Here is a 9,669-nt window from a genome sequence, read left to right as displayed (position 1 = left end):
TGTGGTATACTGCATCCACTGTACCTGGTGTGGCTCCCTCTACATTGGGGAAACCAAGCGGAGGCTTGGGGACCGCTTTGCAGAACACCTCCGCTCAGTTCGCAACCAACAACTGCACCTCCCAGTCGCAAACCATTTCCACTCCCCCTCCCATTCTTTAGATGACATGTCCATCATGGGCCTCCTGCAGTGCCACAATGATGCCACCCGAAGGTTGCAGGAACAGCATCTCATATTCCGCTTGGGAACCCTGCAGCCATATGGTATCAATGTGGACTTCACCAGCTTCAAAATCTCCCCTTCCCCCACCGCATCCCTAAACCAGCCCAGTTTGTGCCCTCCCCCCACTGCACCACACAACCAGCCCAGCTCTGCCCCTCCAACCACTGCATCCCAAAACCAGTCCAACCTGTCTCTGCCTCCCTAACCTGTTCTTCCTCTCAGCCATCCCTTCCTCCCACCCCAAGCCGCACCCCCATCTACCTACTAACCTCATCCCACCTCCTTGACCTGTCCGTCTTCCCTGGACTGACCTATCCCCTCCCCACCTCCCCACCTAAACTCTCTCCACCTATCTTCTTTTCTCTCCATCTTCGGTCCGCCTCCCCCTCTCTCCCTATTTATTCCAGAACCCTCACCCCATCCCCCTCTCTGATGAAGGGTCTAGGCCCGAAACATCAGCTTTTGTGCTCCTGAGATACTGCTTTGCCTGCTGTGTTCATCCAGCCTCACATTTTATTATCTGGCATGATGAAGTTTCCAATTTGAAAATGATTGTGGCCGTGATGGTCCGAGAATGTAAAGCCTTAGAGTGATAATCCTGTTCCACTCAATGTAAGCCAATAACAGCAATGATTTGCATTTGTGTGGACCGTTTTAGATATTCATCAAACTAAAATGTTTCAAACATTGGTGAAAAAAGTTTATTTTACATTGAATATCTTAAAGAAGGTTAGAGAGGTTTAAGGAGGCAATTCCGGATCTTGTTGGCTCACCAGCTGAAAATGGTGAATGCTGTGTTGCGTGGGGTTTCGGAAAACGTTTGTAGCAAGTGAAGATTACCTACATTGTGGAAATAGGCCCTTCGGCCCTGCAAGTCTACACAGCCCCTTGAAGCATCCCACTCAGACCCATCCCCCTGTAACCCACACACCCCTGAACACTACAGGCAATTTAGCATAGCCAATCCACCTACCTGCGCAGCTTAGGACTGAGGGAGGAAACCAGAGCACACCCACACAGACACAGGGAGAATGTGCAAACTCCACACAGACATTTGCCGGAGGCTGGAATCGAACCTGTGTCCCTGGTGCTGTAAGGCTGCAGTTCTAGCCACTGAGCCACCATGCTGCCCTAGATCTTAAGACTGGAAGAGTTTAGAGGAACTGTAACAGACAGTACCACAGCTGTACAAGAGGTGTCTGCTGTTGGAAACAATGTAATGAATACTGTTCGGAGGACAGGTCCGCCGAACCAAAACTTTAACCATGATTTCGGTCTACAGATGTTGTCAGATCTGCTGAACTTTTACCAGAAAATTCTGTTGTTGCGTTAATAATAGATACTGTATCAAGCCCTTACAAACTGTCATTGATATCTGGCAAAGAGGTCTTGGTCTGCTCGATAGTTACTGGTGTTCCAGAACAAGGTGTTGACCTGGGCACAGCGTTGTAGCCAGGCACATTCAAGGTCTAGGACTTCATGATGAAGACTCTGTAAAGCTTGGGGGAAATTGCTGCCAAGGTGCAGTGGGCAAAGGCCAGTGTACAAAGCTTCCTGTCAAAGTTAATTGGGTGTCCATTCAGTTATTGGACCTCCTGGTGCCTGGAATGCATGTAAATACAGGTTGGGTGAAGTAAATTATGTCTTTGGTTTGTTTGGTTTGTCTTTGGATGCAGACATAGAGTTGTACTGCGTGGACACAGACCCTTCAATCAACCCATCCATGCCAATCAGATATCCTAAATTAAGCTACCCCCATTTGGCCCACAACAAAACACTTACTCCTTATGTACCCATCCAGATGCCTTTTGAATGCACTTGCTTCAGCTTCTACCATGTCCCTGCTAGCTCATTTCATACACGCACCACTTTCCACATGAAAACATTGCCCTAAGCCCCATACATTTACTTTCCCTTCACCTTAAACATATAGACCTCTATAAGGTCACCCCTCAGCCTTTGACGCCTCTCTGACAAATATACCCCTCCCCAACTCAGGCTAATCAGTCTCTCCCTATAGCTTATACCTAGCAACTGTGGGAATATTATTGCAATTTTTTTCTCAACCCTTTCAAGTTTCGCTCAACATCCTGATGGTAGCAGGGAGAACAAAAGTGCACACTGCATTCCAAAAGTAGACTAACCAATGTGCTGTGAAGCAACAACATGACCTCCCAAATCTTATATTCAATGCAACGACCAATAAAAGCAAGTCTAGCAAATACCTTCTGCCCTATACTGCCCTTTGGTTCATCTGAAGCAATTGTCTCAGCAATTGGTCTTCAAAATTACGAACCTCATCTTTAATGTCAAGTATGGTCCAGCCACTTGTTAGCTTAATCCTTTATCATCATAAATTTCAGTTTTACTGGTGTTCCATGATGTCATGCAAATTCAAGTGAATCCCATTTTGTGATATCACACCACAGTCTTGTGCCAAACGTCAACATGATTTGGCGTACATACCCTTGAGTTTAAGGTTAATTTCAGTATGGCACCTCGGAATTCAAATTGCTTTTGCAAAGTTAATTGTAATTCATAATTCACAAAGAATGTAAAAAGCATGTGAATGATTGGTATCCAACAATCTTAATTATTAAATACTCACATTCCAATTTTTCACGCTATTTTATCAAATGTATTATCAGGTATGAAGTTGCAACATTAATGTTGGAAATTTGTCACATGCAGAGCCTGATTAAAGTCGTAGCAGCTGAAGGTGTGTGGGCTGAAGACACTACGCCGCAGAATTCTTGCAGTGATATCCAGGCGCTGAGACGATTGCACTCCAGTAAGTACAATTATCTTCCTTTTTTCTTCAGGAGTACTCCAACCAGTGTAATATTTTCACACTAATTCAAATTTTGGTCCTTGATGCGACTCTCTATCTAATGCTTCCTTGATATCACAGGCAAACATTTCCCAGCTTGCTCTAGGTCTTTCAACAAGGGTATGCAGTGAGTTGAAATGAAAGTTTGAACCCAGTCCTGCAGCCAGAGTACCTGGATGGTCTCTCCCGATTGTGAAAGTTCTGGTGCATCTGCAGATTGACTCACTGTGACTCCTTCCCTGCAGTCAAATCAGAGCTTCGGCTGGAACTAGGTCAGTGAATTCCCAGTTCAGACCAGAATGCAAATCTCTTTCCACATTTCTCACGTTTCCATGGTTTCTCTAAATCAACAATACATTTATTTCTGATCAGCTGAATCCTTGTCCAAACACAGAACATGGTAATGTCTGCTCTCTATAGTGAACAGTGATATTTCCTTTAATGTTCAAAACCCAGGTATATTCAGATAACTATGAACTAGCGATCTGTCAGATTCTGATTTGCTGTTTGGGTTGAGTTTCCCAACTGCACATCCAATCATGGAATCCTGACATTGCAGAATGAGGCCATTTGGCCAATCAAATTTGTCCAACCAATGAGAAGCATCCGACCCAGATACACCTCCTTACCTCTTCACATAGCCCTCCATTTCCCGTGGTTAAAACACCTCACCTATACATCCCTGGAAGCAACGTGCAATTTAGCATGGCCAATCCACTGACCTGCACATTTTTGATCTGTGGGAAGAACCCACGCAGACACGGGCTCAGTGTAATAATTCCATACAGTCAGCTGAGTTCAGAATCGGCCATCCAAGGCAGCAGGGTGAAGCATTGAAACACCTTGCTGCCCCCCTCTAATATTCTGTGCAGCCTATTCATCTGAAATTTAAAGAAAAAACTGGGAAAAAGTGCAAGCGAACACAAAAGCACAAGGGCAGGTTGTGAAATGGAGCTGAATGAAACTGGAAATTTTTGGGGCTGCCATGGGAGAAAGTTGTCACGAAAGCTGCTGGATTCTCATTATAAACACAGCTTGTTCACTCCCATTAGTTGGAGGACCAGCGACTCCCGCTCTGTCCTACAGTCCCACCCATCGTTCTCTCCCATTGGTTGGGCTAATTGATTGATGGCCTTCTCTGCCGATTCAGCGGCAAGGTTTGCAATCGTTATGAGCATGCTCCAACCATAAGTGAACGCGACGACGGCACTTAGAGCGGTTGCCATGACTTTTGGAATTGTGGGTATGTCCACAGTCAAGAGCGAGTCTGTCTCGTATTTGCATCTCAGTTTAGAAAGCGGATCGAGAGAGCAATATTCAGGTGAAGGTCACTCTGCAACTGAGAGCATTTATGGAGCTGTTAGCCAATTATCAACAATAGAGCAAACGTTTTCCTGGAACAGAAAAATAATTTGCTGGAGAAATGCAGGAGGTGTGACAGCATCAAACAGAGAAAGCAGTTACGATTTCAAATTCAGTGGCTCTTTGTCAGAAATGAAGTTGTTTCAGTTTATTGTATTAGCTCCAGTTTGTATTTTGAATAGAAGTTCGGAATAGTGCTCGAATTTTTTTCAATGAATTCCACACGCAACAAGATGCCATCTAACCTCCGCCATCTGTCTTCATTAGCAGCATACCAATCCACTTAGATATTTCACATTTTGAAAAGCATTGTCCATCCATACTGACCCTTTCTCTGGTCAACAGATGTGAAACGTTAACTCTGACTCTTCTTCACAGATGTTGCCAAACTTGCTGAGGTTTTCCGGCAAATTCTGTTTTTGTTCCTGATTTATGGCATCCACAGTTCTTTAGATTTTTATGGCAGCGTCACTGGACCTGAAGCATTAATTCTGATTTCTTTTTCTTCCTCACAGATGCTGTCAGGCTTGCTGACTATTCCAGCAACTTTTGTTTTTGCTCCTGATACACACCATCCAAAATTCTTCAGGTTTTTAAAAATTATTTTGCATTATGTCTGTTCTCCATCTGTCTTCTACCCTCCACACCGTTTCCATTGATGTTTACTGAGGATTTCCTATTAGTACCAAGGACTGTGATTGAATCGGGGAGGTGGTTACATTGCAACTACATCTGAATCTTCTCCCAACTGAGAAAGAGCTCGAAAATTAATCACAGTTTCTGAGTAGGCTATAAATTGCACATGAATTGAATGATTTCGGCCATCTGTTGGGATGAGAGAACTGAAAAACACAGCCAATGGTTTAAATCTAAAAGACAAATAGTGAACTTGAGTGACAATCAGCAAATCAGGACATAGTCTGATGCACCCCGCCACTAAGCCCCCAACGAAATCGCCAGAGGAATGGGAAGGAAATTGCTTCATTAAACTGGGAGACACGGACAACTGCAGGAGGTTGGAATCACTGGGAAGGGAGCAATGGGAAAAAAAAGATACATCATTGGGTCAGAGAAAGATGACCTACAGTGAGGTACTGAGTTACTCACCTTGAACTATCCCACTCCTGTGCCTGGATGGGTTAACGACCAGGAAGCTGTGAGATGGAAGTTTGCACTGAAATGGGCGTGAATTCGGGTGTGAGTGACAGGCATGTAGGGATATCAACCATGGGGTTTCGAATTGGTGAGAGTTTCTGAGTTTTCTGGCCCCATACTAGTAGTGTTGATGGGTTTCAGTTCTCTGCTAGTGTTACATGTTTTCGTTCCCCATTTTTCTCGATCTTTCTCCCATTCCCACTCCCAGAATGCAGGCTCTGGGGCCTCTCGTGAATGAGGGACCAGGGTCTACTTCAGCATTGATTTGGGTGTGCAGAAAATATTTGGTGGAAATAGCAGGAACTCCACCCCAGAATTTCTGGCAGGGGAGAATCTATTTTCTCTCCATCAGCAGGGAAGCACACAGCCCGCAAAGTCTGGGGTGAGCGAGAACATTTTTGAGGTATGTAGAAATGATGAGGGACATAGAAAGAAGAGGCATCACGCATAATTCCCCTTGTTGGATGGATCAATGACCGGGGGCATGAACCAAAGTAAAGGACAGAAAGTTTAGTACAAATTGGAGATTTTTTTCACCCGAAATATAGTGGGAAAATGGAACTCACTGCCTGTAAGTGTGGTACGTGCAGAAATCCTCAGAAAACTTATGATGTATTTAGATAAGTACTTGCAATGCCAAAATATTGGGAATGGGCCACGTGCTGGAAAAGGGATTAGAGCAGTTAGTCTCTTGTTATTTTGACTGGGACAAACTCAATGGGTCGAGGTGTCTCTTTCGTGGCTCTGGACGTGTGGACCCTGAATCCAGTCATGTCTGTGGGGACAGAAATCAGGTGAACTTTCTGACCAGTGGGGAAGGGTGGGGGTGACAGAATGAGTGGGTGAAGCACGGGAAACATTCACTGACAAAAGGGCTCATGTTGCGATATCAGAGGGTGTTGTGGTGGAGAAGTAAAGAGATTTTTTTGTTTAAAAGTGTCCAGATGAAGTATGAAATGTCGCCAGAAATCTGAAATGCAAAGTAAAGACAATCAGTGAGAAGCATAAAGAAAAGAATCAAATGAAAACCATTTAGGCTGAATAGAGATGATTTTCTTTTAACTCACAGAGTGGCGAACATGTGGAATTCTTTGCAAAGGAAGTGGCTGAGTCAAATACATTCACTGTTTTCCAGGAGGAGTTCGATATAGTTCTGAGGGCCAAAGAGATAAAATGATGTGGGGTCCCTGAGCTGGATGATCAGCCGTGATTAATTTGAAGATCAGAACAGGCAAGAAAGGATGAGTGGACGATTCTTACTCCAATTTTTGAAGTTTCCACCATTACCAGAGAAATGGAAAGGATTGACGAGGATAAAGTGAGAGCCAGGAATAACAGCACAATGTATAAATCACTGCGAATGGAGAAATGGGATAAAGACCTGGGATGGATTCAGAGAATGAGTACAGAACAGAAAGGTGCTGTTCTGCACCATATCTGCCACAGTAATGAGGCACACCAAGGTCCATCAACTATCTACAATCTGCGTTTACAAGGCTATGGGATGGTTATGGAGGAACAAGTTGAGATGCAAAACAGGGCCGGAGATCATCCATCACCGCCCTCACCCTCAACCCTTACAGATTACAGAGGTTCATCTTGGCCTGTCCCACTATTTGGCGGGACTGGGTCCAGCTTCACGAAGCTGCCAGCTGATAGTCAGCTGTGTCAACTTGGCCGGGTTGGAATGTTTCAAGGAGCAGATCATGGGCGATATCGGAGCAGGCACCTTCTCTGCTCCTCTTCATCCTCCTGTTGTGGCTCTTTTACTGGAGCTCTGTTGGTGACCGTTTCTAAACTCTTATCTCCACATCCTCGTATTGTACGTGTAGGTGGCTATGGTGAGCCCTCGAATTTTTAAAAGGTCAATGTCTTATCAGTGTTACTTATGCATTTGTTGGAACATTTTTTAAAATTCATAGAGAACCGCTAAATCCATTTTGCCCCTCCAGTTGTTTTTACATAAAACTCCATTCTTGGATGTGAACAAATTTAAGTAGTGTCAAACAGGAAATATTGCCAAACCGCAGCAGTCTGTTGAGCAAGTAGGAGTGGACCATGTGAACCACGAGAATCCCTATGCTTTCTTTCTGAGAATTCTCACGCTGAGATGAGGAATGAACGCAGATAGTTGTAGAAGTCAAGAAACACAATTGACATTTGTGTTGCATTATCACTATAATGAAATGTTCACTAGAATTTCAGAGATATTATATTACAAGATTTATCACAAAGAGACATAATACTGATGATCAAGAGTGTTGCAAAATGTATCAGCTTGAAGGGCAATTTTGAAAAGGAGAGAGTCAGAGATGTTTGAAGCGGGAACTACAGAACTTGAGGCCAATTATTGAGGTTATTAATCGATGGAAAAGGACAATTTCAGATGCTGCCAGGATTGCTGAGTACTTACCGCACTTTCTTTCTGCATCTGTTCTTAGTTCTGAGGACTCAAGGGATCAAATTGTTTGAGGATAAAGGTCCTTCACTCGCAAATCTCCAACCTCAGTAGTTCACTGCAAACAGTGACTGATTTTAACGGTAGTCAACTATTTTATGTGGTAATTTTTCTCCCAAGTCTTGACTTCACAATTGTCCAGATTAATTTCTCTCAATTTAACAACCTGCGTATCTTCTCTTTTCTCCTTTCTTTTCCTGTTTTGAAAGATTGATTTGCAACTTGAGGTGCAGATGAAACCATATCCAGATCTGACAGCCACTCTCTTCATCATAACCAAATTGTCAAAACGTTTTGAACATTGAAGAAAAAATACCACTCATACTGGAGAGGAACACACTTTCTCTCTGTGTGGAAGTGTCTGTGAAGATTCATCTAAAAGGTCAAAACACCAGAGCAGTCATATTAGAGACAGTGTGGAAATGTGGGGATTGTGGGAAGTCTTTTTTTAAAAGAATCATCACAGCTGAAAGCTCACCAACTCAGTCTGTTAAAAAATTGTAATCGTGAGTAATCGTGAATTGGAAGGCAGGAAGCGAGAATTTGTTTGTAAAATAACATTCAGGGACAAGATTGTATGGTACCTTGAAGGGATAGTGCTTTTCTAAGCCTAGGGATTTATACTGAGAGAGAAAAAAAAGTGTCTGCATATAGCTGAAGGTGTACAGCCCGTTCTAAAATTGAAACACGTATCAATTGGCTGTGTGAACGGAAACCTTGTTTTGGTGTTTTGGCAATGAGCTGGAATCAGCCAATTTGTCTCATCCAAGCATTAGCAATTCAAAGACAATTGAATTTAAACCTGGTGGTTTTGATAGTTTAGCATGAATGCTATTGTAATAAAATTGACATGTCATCCCAGTAGATAACGAGAGATTTTGAAAATCAGTGTGAGAATGAATGGTCATCTGAGAAGTAATCATCTATCTCTCACAAGCAATCACTGAGGTCTCTAAGAAAGCACCTGTATCCATAAAAGTCACCATGGTATTTCTAGTTAAGAGCCCTCACAAAGTACTTCACAGAGAAAACATCCCTGACACCCGGATCCGTGGAATAAAGGCATTTATGACGTGAGAGCAGCAGAAATAAAGCGCGTAGACTTTGAGAGACTAAGATTTTATTTTCTTGTCTTACTACTTGGATTATATAAGTGGGACTTATGTTTATTGGAATAGCGTACCAGTAGAACTTAGTCCATTTAGGGAATAGTTAGTAGTTATTGGAAATTGTTCAGTTTGCTTGTAATTGTTTCATTTTGTTCACTATTATTTTTATTAAAAAATAAATGTTTACTTTTTACTTATACAGTGAATACGAGGGACTTTCTTTCATTTAACCTTCCTTTCTCTATAACAAGTCATATTGGGGAGAAACTGTTCACTTGCTCTGTGTGTGGGAAGGTATTCATTCCGTCATTCCTCCCAATGAGAGACCAGCAAATTCACACTGGAGAGAGTCCATTCATCTGTTGTGAACGTGGGAAAGCATTAACTCAATCTCACACTGGAATCAGACCATTCACTTGACCTATTTGAGGGCAAGTGTTTACTCAGTCATCCCACCTGCTGAGACACTAGAGAATTCACAAATAACCAGAGTCTTTTTTTTTAACTTACTGACACCAAGAAACAAACAGTGA

The 9,669-nt window shown here is 43.0% G+C and overlaps 1 long non-coding RNA gene across 1 annotated transcript; it reads left to right on the top strand.

The window, feature by feature from the left end:
- Positions 1-761: 761 nt before the first annotated feature.
- Positions 762-9,253, top strand: LOC132208560 (uncharacterized). The gene is made up of 4 exons (XR_009444680.1): positions 762-1,463; positions 2,914-3,013; positions 4,930-5,003; positions 6,705-9,253. It is a non-coding gene; the product is annotated as an uncharacterized LOC132208560 (long non-coding RNA).
- The last annotated feature ends 416 nt before the right edge of the window (positions 9,254-9,669 follow it).

The sequence above is a fragment of the Stegostoma tigrinum genome, unplaced genomic scaffold, assembly GCF_030684315.1.
Source record: "Stegostoma tigrinum isolate sSteTig4 unplaced genomic scaffold, sSteTig4.hap1 scaffold_468, whole genome shotgun sequence".
NCBI classification, from domain to species: Eukaryota; Metazoa; Chordata; class Chondrichthyes; order Orectolobiformes; family Stegostomatidae; genus Stegostoma; species Stegostoma tigrinum.
Note: the sequence above shows the minus strand (reverse complement) of the source record. Positions and strands in the feature narration are given on the sequence as shown.